Consider the following 8,511-nt stretch of genomic DNA (forward strand, 5'->3'; position numbering starts at 1 on the left):
AAGTAAACGATGGGTGGGACCATGCTACTGGTGATGGCCACTCGAGATGCTTGGTATTATGAAAAATATTAAAAGAAGCAATTTTGTAAAAATTCCCCCCATGTATCACTGTCAAATTTTTTCCAGAGCAGGAGTCAGCAAACTACAGCCCAAGGGACAAATTCACCCAGGCATCGCTTTTTACAAGTAAAGCTTTATTGCAAATAGCCACGTCTGCTCATTTACATATTGCCTACCACTGTTTTTGCCATAATGCAAGGCCCATTTGCTCTCCTAAACGGTCCTTCTTTCCCCAGTCTTCAACACAAAAATTCTATATCCCTCCACTCAAAAAGACCTAGCTTTCTGGTTTTTGTTTTGTTTTGTTTTGTTTTCATGTATCTTTACAGTCCTTTAAAGAAACTGCCTAAATTGCTAGCATCTACTTTTAAAAATTATATGATGGCTAGGTGGAGGGTCAGGGGAGGGAGGGGGCAATTGGGGGGATCGTTTTATGAACTATACCATGTACTGTGTCTAACCAATGTACTGTGTACTTGAAGGCAAGAAGGTTAAATTTCAAACACTTTGAAAAGTAAAGGAAAATCATTGTGTTCATCCGGATATAGTAGTTGAGGCATGACTGACAGGAAGAAGAGTAAAGAATGCTGTTTGGAAATAAAAGCTGTCTTTTTAGGGCTTTCTACCTCCTGTTACCTATACTTGTTCTCACTTAGAGACAATCCTTCCTGTCAATAATCTCTTCCTTCTCTCTAGGGCAACTTGGTCTAGAAACAACCGAAGATGACTCTTTAAGAAACCAAATGTGTGGGCTCGTCTGGCCAACTGTGTGGTTACTACAAAAAGAGTGCCAAGAATCTCACATCCTGTAAGCTTTTGGAAGGGAACCCACTGCCTCCTGTCTTTGTAAGAGATTCCACTCCCATGCCTCAGAGCTCCCTCGACAGCTCAAGAGGCAGCTTCAACCTAAAGCCTGTTATTTGTTTCTGGTAGAAATATGTCGCTCTCCAATAAGTAGTGAGTGTGGTTTGTGGGAAATCCTTGGAACTTAGTGCCACAGAGACTAGACCTTGGGAAATCTTGTGCCCTTTGGTACCCAGACTTCTCAGATAGGCTGCAATTGTTTTCTGCTCTGACTTGTTTTAATTAAGCAACTCCCTTGGCTACTCATTTCATTTTTTTTTTAATAAGCATTTTTAAACAGGCAGCAACTATGTGGCAGGCATAGTGCTGGTATAGGTAAAGATGAATCTGAAATGGTTCCTGGCCTTAAAGACAGCTCCACCTACAGGACTCGTGCAAAATGAACATGCAGGGCCACTTGTTTGATAATGTTTAAGGTTTTCAAGATGGTGACAGGTGACAGTGTAGCATTCGACCAAGTGTGAGGACCTTCTAAACACGGGGCACTGTGCAACTCGCTTCCATGAAGCCAGCCCTCATGATCTAGTAGATGAGAAAGACACGAAAGGAGCTACCTTATAAAGTGAGCAAGAAAAACACAGTGATGCTAAGTGTCTACAAAGTGATGTGTTATAGGCATGTAATTCTAAAGGATCATTGGGGTAGGCAACCCACAGTTAGGAGGCATTTAAACTGGACTCTACATGAGTGAAGACACTTTTATAGATACAGAATGTAATCAAATGCTTTCTTGTCTGGAAACAGCACAAGAAAAATTTGGTGGTGTGAGATTGTTGGTTGTGGCAGAGAAGAGGCAGGACTGCCATGGGGGTCAGAATACAGAGTGCTTTGGTACAGCCACTATGGAAAACAATATGGAGGCGCCTCAAAAAACTAAGAAGTGAGCTACCATATGATCCAGCGATCCCTGGGGTCAATTGCTGGGTGTTCCTGGGACCTTGAATTCTTTAAATTTGGACTTCAGAATGGGAATTGGAACTGGATATACTGAGCCTGGCAAGATTTTAAGAAGGAGGAGGACACGGTCAGTTCTAGAATTCCAGGAAAAGAAAGAAACTCCGTGCGTAATGTGGCGAATAGATCAGAGAGGAAAGGGACCAGAGACAAAGAAAGCTTTCAGAAAACAGTTACAAACACCCCAGGGGAGAAGATGAGGCTCCATGCTACGAAGAGAAAGGAGGCAAAGAGAAGACGTACTGCAGTGGCCCCTCCTCATCTAAAAAAGGAAGAGGGAATTGCTAGTCATTTACATTTGTTTTGTTCTTTGTGTTTTTTAAACCACTTTATTGAGGGAGGACTGACATATAAAGAGCTGGACATATTTACTGCAGACAACTTGACAAGTTTGGGGATAAGTACACACTCGTGAAGCTATCGCCACTGTCAAGGCCATTGACACATCCATCACCTCCAAAAGTTCCCTCCCGCCCCCTTCAGTATTTTGAGATGTGTGATGCAAACACTTAACCATAAAACGAACCCTCTTAGAAGACTACAGCACGGTATCGTTAGCTACAGCACTCTGCTGCATAGTCGATCTCCAGGACTTATTTATCTTATATTAAGGAAACTATGTACCCTTTGACTATGGTCCCCCACTTTCTCCTCCCTCCAGCCCCTGGCAACCAGCATTTTACTCCCCGCTTCTAAGAGTTTGATTATTTTAGATTCCATATAAAAGTGAGAGGTGAATGGGTTATAAATATTCATGCAGCTCTCCTGAAGGACTCAGTGCCAAGCTTAGGAAGATTGCTCTTGTGCCCTGCCAAGTAACGAGCATGGACGGAGCCCCTAGTGGGAGGTTCCAGGCGGGGGAGCTGCAGGCAGGGTAAACTCACGGATGTCACGTTCTAGGACGGAAGGACCTACCCCGACATCACTGTGTGTTTGCTCCAGTCACACTGCTGAGCTGCTGAGGTGCAGACGGGTCTAAAACCTCTAATCCTTACCAGGTGCTGGGCAGTCTCGGGCCAACACTCAGAAAATCCTTTTACATATTTTCCATAAAAGACTCAGAAAGCATCAATTTTTAAACTGATACATGGGTAAAGACCAGAAAAATAATTTTTTAAAATGCCCTTGCATGATCTATCTGTTTAAATATCAAAAGCATCACTTTGCTCAGGAGAAGCTTTTAACAAGAGGAAAAATTTTGCTACAAAGAGAGATGATGAATGTTAAAATATTGTTTCTTGATGCAGTTTGGATCGTGATATCTTCAGTATTGGGATCAGGTCAATTGTGCAGTTCTAAGAAACCAAGAAAGAGCTAGGTTCAAATCATAGTTGTACAGCTTACTCTCGCTCTGATCCGGCACAAGCAATTTAGCTTCTCCGAGCCTGTGTTCCTCATCTTGAAAATGAACATGATGTTATTTGCTTTGCAAACTTCCCAAAATTATTGTATTGGGCAAAAGACGGACAGGTAAACAACAAGTCTTGCGGGACTGCAAAGTGCTCTGGAAACCTAAGGTCATGTTAGCAGTACTGCTGACCGAAGCGGGCTGTAATTTTTTATTCTCCATTTTTAATTTACTCTCTTATAGCAAATATCTCCCCAAGAAATGTGGAACCGAAACCACTCAAATTGTTGCGTGTATGTGGGTTTGTTGTTGTTGTTATTTGGACAAACATAACAAATATTAGCAGACTAAACCATTCGAGGAGCAAACAGGAGGCCTGCCAGACCCTTCAGCGTGGGACCGAGAAAATACATTCCAGTTATGTTGTCTTCTGAGCATATGGGAAATGTTAAAATAAGTGAACCCAACAAATACTTATAAATCACATTTCTCTTGCTTCCCTGCCCCCCAACAAAAAACACTCGTAAATCATCCATTTTATGTATGAGCACAGTTGTTACCTCCTACTTGGCCGCTTCTGAGTGTGCAGACTGGCCATGTCACGTCCAAGTGCTCCTGGCATAAAGAACCCAGCTGGCTCTTGCTCCGATACGCCTTAGGGTCACTGAGTTTAAAAGTCTTCCTCTCCCACTAGAGAAAAAAGACCTTGTGGGCAGGGACTGGCTTCTTCCTTGCTGTATCCTCAGCCCTTGGTTCAGTGCCTGACACACAGTAGGTGCTCAATCTATTGCGAAGGAAGGAATGATGGAAGACTTCTCTTAACAGCAGACACGGCAAGATTTTCTTCCTATGATTATCGAATTTTCGTGGGTAGATTTTTCACCTGCTACGGGTATTTTTCCAAAGAGAACAAAGGGTAACAAAGGCATCTTTTTGTATTTTCAAATAACACAATTCCACCTAATGTAGAATTTCGATCTTCACACAGTTGCAGGAAGTATTAAATAGGTTTATGCATGTAAAGAGTTTAGCGTTTATGTGATACATTCTCAATAAGCCCGAGATTACAATGTTTATGTCTTCGTGAGACAAAATAGTGGCTCTGAAGTCAGATTACCTTGAATCATAGCCCAGTTCTGCTACTAGTGCTCTGCGACCCCAGGCATCTAACTCGATGTCTCAGAGCCCCCTGTCTTTAGCTCTGTAATGGGAAAATAATACGACTCGCTTTACAGCATTGCTGTGAGGCTCACGTGATCAGAGTGTTTGAGGATAATGCAGGAAAATGACACACATGCAAGGTGGTGGGAACACAGTAAGTACTCGATAAATACAAGAAAATAAAGAAAACCCAAGAAACATTCGTTAATTACCTGCTACATACAAGAAACTCGGCTAGCTGTTACGGGGAAGAGAGGCAAGACCTGGTCTCAACCTTTATGGAGTTTAGAATCCAGGTAGAAAGGATCTCAATCTGGGGAATAACTGATAACAGGGATAATTAGACTTCCCCTCTGTCGTTCTCCCAGAGCTCTGCACCAGCCCATATGGACAGAAAAGGAATTTTATAGCAGCCATGTAAAGGGATTGTTAAATGCCTCCTAAGACTTCAGCTCTTAGATATATGTTGGACAGAAATCACAAGAACCTTATCATGCTGAAAATTTTATATTCGATCTCATTTAATCTTTATAACAAAACTACAAAATAGATGTGGTGACCCTCAGTTTACAAACTGAAGTTCAAAGAAGATATATAATTGGCCAAGGTCACATATTAAGTGCATCCCATAGCTGCCCCAGCCACGCCTGGCTGCTTTCCCTGGCCTTTTGCTGGAACTTGGCACCTATATCAATAAGCGCGGTGGGGGAGCACGCTCTCCTCACGAACGCTTCCTGAACGGGGGCTGCCCCGCTGGCTGGGCTGCTGCTGTGCTTTCGCTCTTCTCTGTATCAGGGGTCAGACAGCATGAGGCCATCACCACCACATCCTCCTCTTTACTCTCCTCACTCTCCCAGGGATTTCACGTCTTAGCGTCACAATCGGGCTTTGTCACAACAGCTCGGACTTCACTCCACCCTCCTAGCTTGACAAAACGGCACCCTAAGTTCTCCAGCTTATCATTCTGTTCTCCCACCACGTCTGCCAGCCCCAAAGCCGGCGGTGCAGTGGACAACCGCACGTCCTTCGCTGACCTCAGCTCTTCTTCAGTCATTTTACCACCCACGTCAGCCTCTAGTTGGACGTCCATGAGCAGCTGAACCATCCACGGTAGAGGCTAGTCCTCTGCAGCAGCCGTTCGTTCCCTTGTCTGTTGCAGTGCGCTCTGCAAACAAACACATAAGACCAGATGCCATTTGGGGGCCGTCCCCATAGCATCGGTCACCCAGGTCGCCCTTCCCCACAGAGAGATCGATGGTCAACTCGACTTCCCCCACAATGCCTCTTGCCCAAGACCCGTTTCTTCAGTCTCCTGGATGGCTCATCAATCTTCAATTCACAACCTCAGGAGTTCCCCAGATGAAATCTGAAATTAGCCGCTACACGTGGAGGGCAAGGAGAGACCAAAGGAAGAGGCAGGCCGCCCATGACTGGTCAGTGGCAGTCTTAAAAAGCAAGAGGACTTATATCAAGGCTTGTCTTGAGTGGTCACAAGCTGAATAGATCTCCACGCCCATCAGCCAGAATCTCAAAAGTTTATGTAGCGACCTTATTAAGGTTCAGTCACTTATTCAATCTAAATTGTCTCAATAACAGCTTATTCTCTCAAGGCTACATCCTTGAAATGACTCTGGCTATGGGAATGATGGGGGGATGCACGTTCTAGGGGACGGAGCAAGGAGCCTGTTGCCCGGGTTCACATCTTGGGGTGGTCCCATCCTCTCAATGACATCCTCTAACATCAAGAGTAACCTAATCACATATCAAGTGTGACTGCTCTAACAAATAAACTCAAAAGTGTGTGATGGCACAAGCACAATAGAAGTTTCATTCTTGCCTACATACCAGTCCTGGGCTGGTGAACAAGAAGGCAGAAATCCAGGCTGCCAGAAGCTCTGTCAATGTGTAGATTCCAATAAAATAGGGAGGAGAGCGTGGATGGAGCGTAGATGGGAGGTGCAGCGGGCCAGGCCTGGAAGTGGTGCACGCTGCTTCAGCTCAGTTTCCATAGTCCAGAATTCAGTCCCATGGCCACCCCTAACTCCAGACAGAAGTAGGAAGTGTAGACTCTCACTCAGGACTCCGTACTCTGGAATGGGGACCTGAGAGTATCAAAGCCTTGATTCCATTCAGCTCTGTCTGTCTCCAAACTCCATGAAAATGGAGAGTAAAATAAAATGCCTTACTACCTAAATACGGGCAATTAGAAGGACCAGCTATGGGCTTGTATTGCCCCGAAGTCCTCTACATTTCAAATAATTTTTACACTCAAAACAACTCTATGACATGAGTTCTGTTATTTAATAGCAAAGAGAGTGTGACCCAGGAGGATTAAACGGCTTGTTCACTGCGTCCATAACAATCAGGTGACAAACTGTGTGTTCACTGAGGCCTGCGCCACCCCGAGTCCCTGACCTTACAGCTTCCCCGTACCATTCCAGATCTCTGTGCAACCTGGAAGATGACGTCTGGGCTCGGCCTCGAAGAATACCTTCTTCCAGTTATTCCAGGAGCAGAATTGAGCTCTCCTCGCCAGGATGCCACCAAAGGCCCCAAGACGTCCTATGGGCTGTTATTTTGGCCTGTATATATCATCACTAGATTATCTCCCCTTCCAGATAATCCTTGCTGTAGGCTATCCAGGATTTCCACAATAAAACGCCCCACTGAGAAAAAAAGGGTTTTGGCTTTGGACACAAAGATTTAATGTACTTAGAGCTTCTGGAACACAACGTTCTCCCCAAACGTTTACCATAAAATGGTGACATTTGTCAAGACTAAAAAGCTATAATTCTATTCATATACTACTTTGAAGACGAAAATGAAAATTGCATTACTGGACATAGATTTAAAAACTTCTATTTTCAAAGTAACCACAGACCAATTTTTGGTAGTGGAGCCTTGCATCAGAGGAAATTTCACGGTGGTTCCTTCTAAAAGGATTTTATGGCACTGTGCTTATGATCCCAGGCTTTGGGGCCAGGTTGCATGTTTACATCCCAGCTCTGTCACTTCCAGCTGTGTAACTAGGGCAAAGGTACGTGCTTAATTTCTCTAAGCCAGTACTTCCCAATCTGTAAAATGGGGACAAACTCGGTGCCTATTTTAATTTAGTGTTTTTGTGAAGGTTAAAGAACTTAAAAGCTGTCTGGTGTATCACCCAGCATAACGTTTGGTCCGTGGTAAGCATTCACCAGACCATGTAAGGGAATAAGGCATTTTATTTTCCCATTCATTTTCTTAGACATAGATCCCCTCATAATAGGTCAGACAGAAATTCCTCGTTCTAATGCCCTGAGCCCATTAATTAATATAGTACTGATGATCAGCCTGTGGGTGGAACCTGCCTCTCATCTTATATCAGAAGGGGGGCTCCAAGTATATCCCTTCAACTAGATTTATACTGCTTGCCCAGTGCATGATTAGCATAATGCTAATTTGTACCTGCAGAACTAAAAGGGGGAGAAGGGCTTTATAATATAGCTGTTAGAAAGCTTAGTTTTGGAGCCAGATAGACACATTTTAAAAGTCTCATGTTCTGTGTGGCGGTGGGCAAGTCACTGAACTCGCTCACTTTCCAGCCTTTTTTTTTTTTTTTAGGCAAGGCAATCCTTGGTTGACCTCACAGATTGCAAGGACCTTGCCAGTTTACAATCCCTTATGTTTTATTTTTTTACGCCTACAGCACCTGGTCTTCCTAGGCGGTCTCCCATCCAAGTACTAACCAGGCCCGACCCTGCTTAGCTCCCGAAATCAGACGGGATCGGGCTTGTTCAGGGTGGCATGGCCGTAGACCTCAGCTTTCTTATCTTTAAATGGACTTTATAACAACACCACCAGCATAGGCCTACTAGGAAGATGAAGTCTGATATGATAGACACTGGGCTAAACACTTCATAAAGACATAGTAAGTCTTCAATGAGTACAGAAATCCTTTAAGCCTTGCAATGAAAGCTCATTTTTTTTCTTTAAGTGTAGACAAGGAAAATGTAAATTTAAAAAGGTGCAGTCACTCTGGAAAACAGTTTGGTGGTTCCTTAAAAAGTTAAGTATAGGATTACTATGTGATCGAGCAATTCTACTCCTAGGTATATACAAAAAGAAAGAAAGAAAGAAAGAGAAAA

The 8,511-nt window shown here is 43.8% G+C and overlaps 1 non-coding gene across 1 annotated transcript; it reads right to left on the reverse strand.

Moving 5' to 3' along the window:
* Positions 1 to 8,063: 8,063 nt before the first annotated feature.
* LOC112483590 lies at positions 8,064 to 8,182 on the reverse strand. The gene has a single exon (XR_003047717.1). It is a non-coding gene; the product is annotated as a 5S ribosomal RNA (ribosomal RNA).
* Between the last annotated feature and the right edge of the window lie 329 nt (positions 8,183 to 8,511).

This window comes from Pteropus alecto, unplaced genomic scaffold (genome assembly GCF_000325575.1).
Source record: "Pteropus alecto unplaced genomic scaffold, ASM32557v1 scaffold164, whole genome shotgun sequence".
Lineage (NCBI taxonomy): Eukaryota > Metazoa > Chordata > Mammalia > Chiroptera > Pteropodidae > Pteropus > Pteropus alecto.